The following is a 13,138-nucleotide window of genomic DNA, read 5'->3' on the forward strand; positions in this document are numbered from 1 at the left end:
ATAATATAGCTCTTTAATCTTTCATAAGAATATAATTACACAATCATGAAACAGAAAGATTCTTGGAAATGTAGACAAAACCCCAAATCCTACTTTGGGCTCCAATTCTAAATAACTCTGTAATCTACCACTGTTCTACCCTGAACGCGTCTGATTCCTGTAAATGACCATAACTCTGGACAAAGCATTCTATCCTTTTTCTCCTTTTAAAAAGTTAAATTTTCTAAGAGTAGTGTGATTGTTAAAGTGAACAATAAGATAGGACTATGAAGGCTGAAATCCTTTCTTTCCTTTTCCTTCCTTCTTTTCTCCCCTTTCCTCTTCATTTCTTTCTCCTTCCTTCCCTTTCTCCTTTCCTTCTGAATGGATACAGAGCATATTTGGTAAAACAGTCCCAACAGAGCAGAACATCCATATATATCCACACACACATGTGTATACATATACATATGTATATGTACATATATATACACATACATATATACACATACATAAACATACATATGTATACACACATATGTGCACACATATACATCATACACAAATACATATACATATACATACATGCATGCACACACACAAACACACACACATATATGTATATGAGTGCTGCTGCCCTGGCTTCAGGCCCTGGTTCTGAGGGCAGGAGTTGCCAAGAAAGCAGGAACAAAGGGAGGGAGGGAGACAAGCAAAAGAAAGAGAAACCTCAGCCCCAGTTTGTCCTGTGTGTGGTTCAGATGTTGTCTGAGTGTTACTCTCCCAGATGCTCATCCTAGCCTGTGACAGCAAATGCCACACCCACTGGATTTTCCCTGGCAATACACTCTCTTCATCAAACCTTTCTACCCTGTGTCTCCTATTTGTGACAGCTAACTATGGTTTTCAACTTGACAGAATGAACTAAAATGCAGGCTGCTGGGCACTCACTCCTGAGAGAGATTTTCCTTGTTCAGATTATTTGAAGCAAGAAGACTCTCCCTAAATGTGGGTGCACCTTCTGGTGGCAGCCCGACTAAAAGACTAGGAGGGAGCACACTTTGCTTTCTGCCTACGTGTCCTCACTCTCACAGGCAAAACCATCCTGCTGCTGCGTTCCTTCACCAATGTTAGAACCAACATCTTTGGATGTTTAGCACAGATGGAGGCCTGGCAGCTCACTAATATTTTCCCAGTCCTTCATTGCTAGATTAGAAGTGATGAGTTGTCTAGTCTCAGGGACTGAGCAGCTATCAGGTCCTTAAGAGTCCCAGCCTCATCAGTGTGAGGCAGCCATTGTTGGACTGCATCCTGTAAGCCAATCTAATCTCTCTCTCTCTCTCTCTCTCTCTCTCTCTCTCTCTCTCTCTCTCACACACACACACACACACACACACACACACACACACACACACAAATATATTCACTCTACCAGTTCTGTTCCTTCAGAGAACCATGACTAATAGATCATTGGTTTGGGGTATTATTAAAGTACCAATAGACTAGGTATTGGATATGAAAGTACTCAATAACCAATTGAGAATAATGAAGCAGGCGTGTATCTGTTCACATGTGTCTGTTCGCATTTACTTTCCTTTCTTTGTGTGTGTATTTTCATAAAAGACATGTTTTCATCTAATGAAATTCAATTACATTGGAACTTTAAAAACTATAATAATTACCTGTAAGGTTAGGCACAATGGTGTATGCCTTTAATTCCAGAACTCAGAAGGCAGAGGCAGGCAAATCTTTGTGAGTTTAAGGTCATCCTAGTCTATATATGGTGAATTTCAGATAAGCTGGGGCTACATATAAGAGTATGTCTAAAAAGTAATTCTATACTAATTTCTCTATTTGTAAATATTCCTGTATTATCTAAGGATAAAGAAGAACATTTCCACACTACCACCTAAATGGTTCTAAATGTGAACATTGAATTATTAAACCATAGGGTAGATTCCAGCTGTGCTTCAGCTCAATATTTGACCGGAACTACAAATTTCCTATAATCTAGAGTTTCCATTATTTTCTTTGTTTAAACTGTGCTAGAAAAATTAATAATTAAACAATCTGCAGGATAAATTCATGGCTCTGCTTTACAAAGTCACAAAGTGGTATGTCACTTTGCTGAGACTATCACCATTACAAAATATTATCTCTCTTTAAATGACCATCCATTACACCCATAGGAATAGCATTGTAAAGAAATCAACATTGGATTCTAAAACTGCTTAATTATTTAGGAAAACTCTTTTATTGGGGTGCTTAAAAACCTTAAAACCACTATAAAAATAAGTTCTATTTTAGCCTCAGAGAACTCCCATTATTTGTTTTAAAACCTTATTTTTAGCTGTTTCATATTGCCTACAGTTATGCAACTGATTTCATCAATTCACCGAGCATTTCCTGTCCACATGTACATGGAGGGGTTTAGGAAGACAGCTCAGTCATCAATGTGCTTGCCTTGCAAGCATGAGGTCCTGAGTTTGATCACCAGGTTCCCTGTTTAAAAAAAATAGAGCAAATTTTGGTGCTATAATCTTGTAACCTTAGTACTGGGGTGGGAGAGGCAAGATGGTGGATCCCTGGGAATTTCTGGGTAGCTCAACCTACTTGAAAAGACAGGCCAGTGAGAGGCTTGGTCTTAAAACACATGTAGATGGCACTTCAAGACTAATATCCGAGACCGTCCTCTTCCATCATGTGCATACTCACCCTCAGTGCACATATATACATAAATGGATAGATGAATGAATGAATGAATGAACAAACAGGTAAAGGCAATGATCAAGCAGATGGGGTATCTAGAAAAGCATCAATCCTTATGCAGAGTGGTTCGTACAGTTTGCTAGTTAGTTGAAAATTACTTACATTCAATTACCCTTTAGATTTCTTTAAGTCAGACACCAAACATTGGTAATGTTTTTTTTTTTCTACCACCTCATCCCTTAGTTTGTCAAAGAAGCCAGTTTTCCATGTAGCATTAGCAATGATCACTCTTTAAGGGAAGTAAGATAGCATGGGGGTGAGGCACATGTGTAAGTTAAGTGTGACTATAATTTAATCTTCATGGCTTAAAAACCTTTTGATGCTGTTTACTAAGCAATGCGTTATGCTCACTCCTCTCTCCATGTTAGATTCTCTCTGTGACATATAATTCCTTCTTGAATTCAGTTAAGCTTACATGTATGTATTCAAAGTTACATAACATTCTCATTTCTATCATGTGAAAGCCAGGATGTCTGGCTTGACAGTCTACTTCATGACTCCAGCCAAGAGATCAGGCATTAATTTGGATGGCTGGGCACTCTGGGATTTAGGCCAGTGATTAATGAGTCTTTAAATGGCTAGCTGCTGCTGTGTAATTCTGAAACCCAGGACTGGCGTGCTTATTTTTAAATGCATCTAAACAGGGCCATACATCCTGCAGAGAGGCTTTGTAAAGAAAGAACATTTAGACTATTAATGGGCCCATCCCCATCCCAATATTCTCATAATATTAATTTAGTGGTGCTTTAAAGGCTACAAGATCATGTGTGCTTGGTAGACAGTGATTTTGGAAACATTTCAATGCATACAGGACCTCTAAGTTCTGTTTTCCTCAGGATCACATAGGACTCACATTGGATGCTGGCCATAAAGCTAACACAACATTTCCTGCTCTTTTCTGGTCATGTTGGGAGTGGTTTTTTTTTTTTTCTTTCTCACAGTCTGTTCTGACCTAAGGTTTCCTCCAAACAACAAGAGCATACTTTGTAGATCACGTGTAACTCTTCCAAACCATCCTTAACTTCACATATTTTATCCTCTCAGCAGTCCAGATGATCATAATTGTTAAGGTTTACTTTATGTATGTGTGTGTGTATGTCTGTGTATATGTATCTGTGTCTATCTGTATGTATCTGTGGCTGTATGTGTCTATCTACATACATGTCTCTGTTTGTCTGTGTCTCTGTGTCTGTCTGTGCCTGTCTTCATGTGTGTATGTGTGTCTATTTATATGTGTCTCTCTGTGTATGTCTGTCTGTTTGCACTTCTGTCTCTATGTGTCTCTGTGTGTATGTGTCTGTCTATATGTGTGTATATGTGTCTGATTTCATGTGTGTGTGTCTGTCTATATGTGTGTGTCTGTATGTCTGTATATATATATATATATGTATGTGTATATGTATGTATCTGTTTGCATCTATCTGTATGTATCTGTGTGTGTGTGTGTCTGTGTCTATCTACATGCATGTCTTTATTTGTCTGTATGTGTCTCTGTGTGTGTCTGTTTGTGCCTGTCTTCGTGTGTGTGTGTGTGTGTGTGTGTCTATTTGTATGTGTCTGTCTGTGTATGTCTGTCTCTATGTATCTCTGTCTGTCTCTATGTGTCTCTGTGTGTATGTGTCAGTCTTCATGCTTTTGTCTGTCTGTATATATGTGTGTATATGTGTCTGATTTCATGTATGTGTGACTGTATGTGTATCTATGTTTGTCTGTGTTTGTATCTGTGTGTGTTTGTGTCTATATATGTATGTTTATGTGTGTATCTGTATGTATATGTCTGTCTATCTGTAAATGTGTATGTATGTATGTATGTGCATGTTTGTATATATCTGTGTGTATCTATGTGTCTATGTGTATGTATGTCTGTATGAGTATGCCACATGAGGATGCAAAGAGGAATCTGGATCTCCTGGTTGTAAGCTGTTCACTATGGGTGCTGGGACTTGAACTCTGTTCCTATGAGAGAGAAAAACCACGTATCCATAGAACCATCTCTCCATCCCTGATTTTCTCTATTTTACTGGCCCAAACTACAACCATCTTGATCCAGCGGCATATTTACATTTCTGCAGCTATGTAGCATCTGACAGGAACTAGAATTTAAACATTCTAACTTCTAATTCCTCACTCCTTTGGCCAAGCTGAACCCTAGTACTGCTAACACTTGAAATTTTATCTTTCAAAATAGCTGAATGAGAGAATTCTGAATAAACGAGAAGAGGTGGTGGTGGATATATTAACCACTCTGATTTGATCACTGTACAATGTACATGCACACACATCAAAACATCACATTACTCCATGGGTGTGTGAACTAGTCTGTGTCAATTCAAATAAAAAACAAAGACAAAGACAAGGGTAGCCAAGCACTGTATCATATACCTGAATTCTAACACTAGCTATCTGATCACAAGCTCAAGGACAGCCTGGACAGTGGAACAAGATCCTGGACTAAAAACCCAAAACAAACACCATCAATATAAAGTCTCTGAGTCACTAGAGTCATCACAGAACATCTCACAAGATGTTTCCATCTACTTCAGATAGCCCCATTGCAGCATGTTGGTCAGCCACTGACCTCTTGCTAAACACAGCATCTCTCTCTCCTATAAATGTTATCTATCAACTCTGAACCTTCCCAATTCTCTTAATCCCAGGCCATGACCCTTAAGGGGCTATAGCTGTGTTGACACCCTCACAGTATAGAATCCATGCTTAATATAGTATGTAAACTGACATGTTAAGATACAAGTCTACCCTGGTTGATTGGCTTGTTAACTTCACAAACTAGAATCATCTAAGAAGAGAGACCTTGAGAAGAAATACTTCTATTAGATCACCTGTAGGCAAGTCTGCAGCACATTTTTTTTTAATATTAATGATTGAGTGGAAGGGCCCCACCCAATGGTGAATAGTGCCACCCCTAGATAGATGGCCAAAAGCTACCTTGAAAGACAGTTCATTCCTGACTTGAGAAGGATATTTCATTAACCAGAATGTCCTCCTATGTGTTATGTTTTCTTGTTTCAAATATACAAGAATATGTGTGTGTGTGTGTGTGTGTGTGTGTGTGTGTACATATGCTCTAGTAGTGAGTATGTGCTAGAATAAATTTTAAGGTGAATTTTCACAGCCATATTTCAAATCTGCTAAATTGTATATAAGGAGGCTTATTTTATTAAGCACTATGGGGAACATTAAGATGAGTCAGAGAGGGCTCTGCCTTCAGGGAGATTTGCTATAATTGGAAGACTTAAAGTAGTTGCAAAATAATTATATTATACAGAATAACAGACATCTCTAACATTTTCCAGCCAATATACCAATTCTGAAAGACTGACCACTAGCCTCGTAGGAAACTGGGAAAGACTGTCCAGGAAAGCTGTGATTCGTATTATAAACAAATCACTTTAGCCAAAAGCAGTGAAATTTCCTTGGTGTGGCTCAATATCTATCTATTTTTATAGCTAAGAATTGAAAACATCTACATAGACGAGACATAGAAGGGTACAACTCTGGGCTGGAGTGTGGCTGAGGGGTTGAGTGTTTAGTCACATGACCTACACTCAAAGGTCAACTCTACATAGGATGTTCTCCATGGTGACAAAGTGACATTTCACTTCAAATCTTTGGTTTAAGACTGGCAAGGCTACTAGACTGCATTGTTTGCTACCTAAAAGAAGATACATAATAAAGAGCTAATTATAACATGCTTTGCCCCGCTCTTGAATAATTAAATATTTTATTGTGGTGTTACAACTTGAATTTATTATCCTTTACTGGGGAACAAAATGAAGCCTAATGAGAGCTGTTAGCGTCTTCTCAGCTCTGTCATAGCCTGCACCTTCTATCATTTTTACCACTTTGATTAATGGGTTTAATTTACTTTCACTAGGATATGCAGGAATTGAGGGGTGGGGGAGTAGTGACTGTTAAAATCCTTTTAATTAGACTAATAATGCCGAATCGGCATGTGTTAACAAGGGTGCTCTGGTAATTAGCTTTTGTTGGTGATTTATGGCAAGGTAGCACAGTCACTGTGAAGTAGTCATGGTGACACCAGGAGATTCATTATGTGGACAGAGCATCGTACTACACATATCCTCAGTGAGATACTGATAGCTGCATATTGTGGATGGAGGCATCCCTAACTGGAAGGGGCTAACTTCCCTTTTGTTTATCCATGCATGCCCATGCTTGTTCCCTTGTTCAACCTGTTTTCTGCTTGAACTTTGTAGCCTGCCATTGGCTGATCTGGTTTGTGGCAGCCCCAACAACAAAGAAACTTGGGGACGGTCATCCACCCCTTATCCAAAGAGGATACCCAGAATCCTTTGGTAGATGTCTGAACCCACACACAGTACAGGACCATGTAACTTAGCCCCCTTTTCAGTTCCACTGAGCACATATGTATGCTCTAAACTTGTCATTCGAGATCTGATATCAGAATTGGAATGAATTTCTCTACAGTTCTATAGGCAGAAGACTTCTTAACTACAGATCTTAGTAACTTCTGTTATAATTGCTTCCCTAGCTTGAGAATGCTTGTCTTTGCTAAGTGAAGCACACAGGCTTCCCTTGGATAAACCCAAATTGCTAGCACCACTGCTCCTACCCTTCTGCTCTTTTATTACATAAAACAGTTGATTTTTGAAGACAAATACTGACACCATGACAGTCCATCTGAAAACCAAGACAGACAGTGAGATACTCCTGAGAAGGTGATGTATACAGGGTTGACGCGCTGAATTAAGGGATTACTTGTGCTCTAAATATGGTGGAGCATAATGACAAAAGATATCATTATGCTAGTAAGAAAACTTTCAAAACATATGAATGGGATGCTAATTTGACTGAGAATGTCCCCATAGGCTCACATTTTGAATATTTGGTCCCCAGTTTTGGCATTGTTTGGGTAGGTTTAGAAGGTATGACCTTGCTATAAAAAGGCAATGGGGGCAGAAGTGAAAGTTTCAGAACTTCTCAACATTCTTAATATGGGTTCCTTGCAACCTGCTTACAGTTTAGGATGTGAGTCCTGGCTTGCTACTACAGCTATCATGTCTGCTGCTTCCCTGCTATGCCTCTTGTCTGCCCTGGAACTGTAAACCCAAAGGACCCTTCCTTCTATAAAGTTCCTTGGTCATACTGTTTTTTATCACAGCAATAGAAGAGTGACTAATTCAAATGGCTTCATTCTGGAATCTTCCATTTACTGTTTTGGAGTTATATTTGATAGTAGGTCACCGAAACAGTGCAAACCAATACTTCAGATAAGGGGTGAGGTGAGTACGTTTATTATCTGGCTTTATACAGTTTGAGGTCACCAGTTTATGTCTTTGTCATGGCTGTGTCCTTTGTCCCAAAGTCACTGCTAGTAGAGATAAGTTTGTCTTCACAAGCCACTCCTGGCTTTTACTAATAACTCTACATTTTAAAGCAGAGACTGTATGTGTGCATGCACACATGTGCATACACACATACACACACACACACACATACACACACACACACACACACACACACACACACACACGTGAAGGTCATTGGAAAACTTTCAAAGGTTGGTTTCTTTATATAAAGGATGGTCAATACAGGGTTTCTCTTGTTATTTTTACTGCTGTGCTCTGAGCATTGCCAAGCTTTTAGTTGATTCTTCAGTCTCTGCCTCTCATTCCTTCTCATCTCAGAAAGCTGGGGTTACAAACATGAACCATTGCATCCAGCTTTTGTGCATGAGTTTTAGCAACAGAACTCAGTCAGTGCTTCAGCCTTTTGAACTCTCTTGCCAGCCGTATCCCTTTACCTTCGTCTCCCCCAGGCTCTGTGAGTTGGCGCAGGTGGTAACACCTGCTCTGACTTTGTAGTTCCTGCTGGTGCTTCGGTATACAGTTCCTCTGTGAGCAAACCCCTCTGGAGACAGAATCAAGTGGTATTGTCTCCTGTTGCAATGCTGAAGGTTGTTGCCAGAATATCAACTTTCTATTTATTTCACCACATATTAATGTTAACACATTTCTCTAAAACCAACCACCCATCGACAAAGAGTTTTATGAGATTTTGAGATGAGATGAAATTATATTTAAAGAGCTGTACATGTTCATCTGTAAGTTTTCTTTGCTACCAACATTTGTTCTAAGGAGAAACCCAAAGTATTTTTGGCAGAGGGCATGATGCCATCTTTTCACCCCTCCCTTGTTCCCTTCCAGTTCCTCCCTTGTCCTCACTTCCTCTTACATCCACGACCTCGTCTTTAATTATTATTGTTACATCCATATGCACATACCCTTACACATATGTATCTATAATTAAATGTTCTGAGTCCATTTAGTGTTGCTCTTATGTAATCTGTTACGGAGGAGCTCAGCCCTGGGGAAAATTGATTCTCTCTCTACTGTTTTTCATGTAAGGATGGAAGCTTGTGACACTTCCCCCATCCATGTTGGTATGAAAAATGGTCTTGTCCTTATATGCAACTTCTTTAAGCAACCATAATGTTGAGATTCCATGGGTGCAGTTTAGTTACTATGTTTAGAAGACACTACCATGCAATTGAAATCCTAGTCCTCTGCACCTTCTTCTTTGATGTTCCAAGTCTTAGGTATAGGGCCTGTGTTATAGACGTATCAATTGAAGTTAAGCACCTGTGGTCACTTACTATAGATCTCTTTAATGTTTCTCCAAAGGTGAAAATGAGAAAATGGGGAGGAAGGATTTAACTGGAAAAGGGAGGGGAGGTAATACAGAGGGAGGGGGAGGAAAAACAGGAGAAGGAGAGATAAATAATATAAGGATAAAAAGCCACATGGAAACTTTTTCTTGTGTGTGCACACACACGTGCATTCGCGCATATGTGCACGCTCATGTGCTCTCTGTGTGTGCTAGTTTAAATTTATTATGCCACATAGCATGATAATGCATCCTCCTATGGCCATAAACTATCTTATAAAAATTACAGTGCTATGCATGGGAGACCTCCCTTTGGATTGTTGGTCAGGGGGTCCAAGAGACTCCTCAAACAATGGAGGATATTGTCATTGCCCTTGGTTGCCTCCCAGAACTTGAAGGTAAGATCTATTGCTGAAGATCACACACACTTTAGATACAGTGGCCACTGGAGAAACAGCAATCAACAGTCTTACACCACTGTAAAAAATGACCACAGTGACAACTGCCACTCCTGCAGTGGTGCAAGCATAGTATGTTTATCTTTGGGGTAAGTAACACCTGACTAATTGGCCTCAATAGGAAACCAATACTAATTGGTCTGCTCAATAGGAGAGACTTCATTCCTGGTGCTGTAAACCTAGCCAACCACCCATGGAGGAGTCATAGACTTGAGTGGAAATCCTACTACTATCATTTTCCTCAACCAACATGTTTTCTAACTGTACTCTAAACAATCACCCTTATACCCCCTGACCCCCAGAGAAGTATAATTCTTACCTTTTGTTAAATGGTGTTGTCTTTAAATGCTGAAACTAAAACTTCCAAAAATAAACTTTTTTTAAAAAATAAAACTTTTTCAAATGCATTTAATGAGTATCTCAATGCAGCCAACACATTGGGTCCCAGGTCACTGTATTTTACAAGCTGCACTAGGTATTCCCTAAGGAATGTGCTCATATAGAACAGATGTTAGAAGTCTTTACTGATACAAAAGTGATATGCACCTTGTGTGTGCATATAAAGTGCAACTTCTGAGTATAAAGTTAAGTAGAGCTCTGTTGGAACATCTTAGCAGAAGTTTCCAAATGTCAGCCACACTCTGCTTGATTTCTTCTTTATGCTGATGGTTGTTTTTCAAATCCATAATTTTCAGTAGTCTTATTAAATCAGATATTCTACTTTGAATTCTTTATAGACATATTTCATACCATGAATCCCATAATGGCAATCTATACTTTATTTCCCAAATATCTAGTATAATAGATCAACTATAGAAAAATAATTTAACAAATAAAAATTAACTGAAGCATAAAGATCTAAAAAGTATTGAAGAGATAGGAGAACACCCAACAAAATTTAATTTTGAGAGGAAGGAAGGAGGGGGGAAGCTGTGAGTGAGGATATTACAATCTGGACCCCTTATGCATGAAAGACAGAGGGGAGGGATTTCAGACCTGGAGACACCCCTGATCTCTATTTTTCCTTTTTGCAGGAGCCAAACTCTGGCAAAGGAGTGGTTGCCTCAATGACCCAAAGCTATTCTGTAAAACTTAGGTATTTACTCTCTTGATGGCAAAAACATGAGTTACGTTTTGTGGCCCCTCTTCACCTAGCCAGTAGCTCCAGTCTGCATGCAACCACAGAGGGAACCCGAGTGATGGTAATTCACTTCTCTGCTGCTGCGCCTTCCACCTTGAGACCCCAGAGCTTCTCTGTTGGAGTTTGCATGTTCTCTTCAATGTGGAAACTCCCAAACCCAGGGCAAGGAGACACGGGAGACCTCCCCTCCAGACAAGAAACTTATATAATCACCAGAATCTGTGCCAAGAATGGACCCGCCAAGACCCTGGGTACTGTGGCCAAAGCTTTCAGCTCTTGCTGAGATCAGCAATTTCCTGGGTCTGCTGCAGGCTGGACATCCTTGTGTGCATTTGTTTGACCCTTCCCCCCCCCCCCCCGGACACAGATGAACCTATGCACACTAAGCAGCTATCTATGCTTCTCTGATTCTACACAGCCTGTCTGTAGCAATATCCCTCTGTGTATTTCACAGGGAGTTTAGCATTTCCCAACTCCATGAGGTTATATGTATGTCTGTCTTTCTTGGAGTTCTATGACACTTTGTCATCTGTGTGGATGTATTTCACTATCAGATCATAATCTAAATCTATGAATTGTCAAGGTTTCTCTCTTCTAGGAGTAAGTTTGCCTCCATCCCATCTTTCGATGTTGCCTGGCAGCGAGATGGCTGCCTATGAAAGGCTTCAGGGGAAATGAATGCTGTGAAGGGTGCTGAGTTAGACTTGGGGAACAGACATTCTAGAGCTGCCATCACTCACGTCCATGATGCTACGTTCAGAATCAGCTACTTGTCTGTGAACCATCCCAGACGCCATGACTCAGCGCTATCCCCAGCTTCAGTGACAGTGAGTCACGCCATGACGTATATGGGACAAGGCCAAAGAACACTCACATTGAGAGGCAGAATGTGAGTATAAAGCAAGTCAAGGTTCCAATTAAAAATATTCCTAATTGCTTTCAGTTTAAAGTATCATCTCTCATGTCAATACCATCCCATTTAAATAATGATCTACTTGGTACTAACGCCTAGTTGATTCAGGACTGCCTTTTCCTTTTGCACAACTATCCCAACACTGACTACTAAAGGGTATCCAGAATGCTTCTGGACCTCACACCAGTCTTGCTTCTCACTGACTTCTAAGGAGATAGATGTCCTTTGCTCTGATGGTTCCTGGCCAGTGTCTGGTGAGCTGTTTCTAGCCTGCCTCACTGCTAAAGCCTACATTCCCCTCCTTAGTCTTCCCCTGGTATTATTCAACACTGGAAATTTCCATTAAACCTGTGAACATTAGTAGTAAATTTAGACACTGTCTTCTTCTGGCATAGAAATGCTTTTGACATTCAAAATAAAATGGTTCCTTACACATTCTGCCTTTTTAGAGGCCATTAACAATTCATGGCTACACATTTCTGACTCATTTGCATAACAACACCTCAATCTGCTTACAGATTATGACTTTCAAACTTATGCACAAGAAAGACTATGTTGTTCTCTCAAAATCTGATCATTTATATTCATTAAGTGTGATTGGAAAATGATAAAATTTATATATTTTAATAAAGTGCTTAAATATGTAAACGTGCTAACATTACAAACAGCACAGTGTATTGATCTCTAGGTAGTAGAGATAATTACTATTGTAGTCACTATCATTGCTGAACATAAATAGGCTAAGACTTCAAACAAAGAAAACTAGGAACTCTTAAGCCCTGTGTTTTAATCATGTTGGCTTATAAGGAAAAAGATTTCATCCATGCAATCAATGATTTCATAGTTAACTATATTTTTCTACATTACAAAGACAGTATTCACCTGATTGCAGAGAAAATAGAATGCCACCTTGATTTCTATGGAACACCTACAGGCTGGATTGGTGCGTATGGATGGAGCCGTGCATTACGTTGTTTACATGGCTGGTGTGCTTGTGAGGTAGAGGAATACTTTGAAAAGAGAATTTCAATAAGTCAGATCTTGACACACACACACACACACACACACACACACACACACACACCCTTTAAAGACAGAAAGCAGAGGGCTAAATAATCCAACCTAACATTTACAAAACAAAGTAAACAAACAAAACCTCTGAAGTTTAACTATGGAATGCTAAACATCTGGGCCTCCTCCAGGTAACTTAGA

The sequence above is a fragment of the Mus musculus genome, chromosome 6 (genome assembly GCF_000001635.26).
Source record: "Mus musculus strain C57BL/6J chromosome 6, GRCm38.p6 C57BL/6J".
NCBI lineage: Eukaryota > Metazoa > Chordata > Mammalia > Rodentia > Muridae > Mus > Mus musculus.